Source organism: Trachymyrmex cornetzi, unplaced genomic scaffold (genome assembly GCF_001594075.2).
Source record: "Trachymyrmex cornetzi isolate Tcor2-1 unplaced genomic scaffold, Tcor1.1 scaffold443, whole genome shotgun sequence".
Lineage (NCBI taxonomy): Eukaryota > Metazoa > Arthropoda > Insecta > Hymenoptera > Formicidae > Trachymyrmex > Trachymyrmex cornetzi.
Window position 1 is genome coordinate 359488 of NW_017299212.1, and position 633 is coordinate 360120.

Consider the following 633-nt stretch of genomic DNA (forward strand, 5'->3'; position numbering starts at 1 on the left):
AAAAAAAGTTTGTGTTGGGGGGGATCTGTGCGCGGTGGTGCGACCCCAACCGTCAATCTGCCTATGACTGACGTATAGTTTAAGGCGACGTGAGACACTAGTGACCCTTGTAAATATACGATGTTAGCTTTTTTGTGAAAATAAAAATTGTGTCAAAATCATTATAAGTATTCTATTTTCACTCTAAATTAATGTCTGAATGTTTGTTTTCATTAAACATTTTTTTTCTAAAAGAATTATTTATTTTTTAGATAAAATAGATAAAACTGAAGAGGCGAGTCACGCTTTTCTTTACATATTTATCTAAATGTGTATTAAAATTTACATTTTTTTAATGAAAAAATACATTATTTTACAACAAAATAAAAAAATGCGTATTTTAACTCGATTTTTTCTATATGTCCCTTACTGAAAATTATTCATATTCACGTGTTCAAATAATTCAAATTTTTGTAGAATACGAAGTTCTAGTATTTTTTTTTCATAACTTCATATCTAAACTATAAAACCCTGGAGTGATTTTTTTATATTAATTTATTATGAAAAGTTATAATTTTTTAAATCAAATGCCATTTTTTCCCAACTTACGAATCTTTCGCGGTAATTATAAATTATACTACATTTTATTATTTT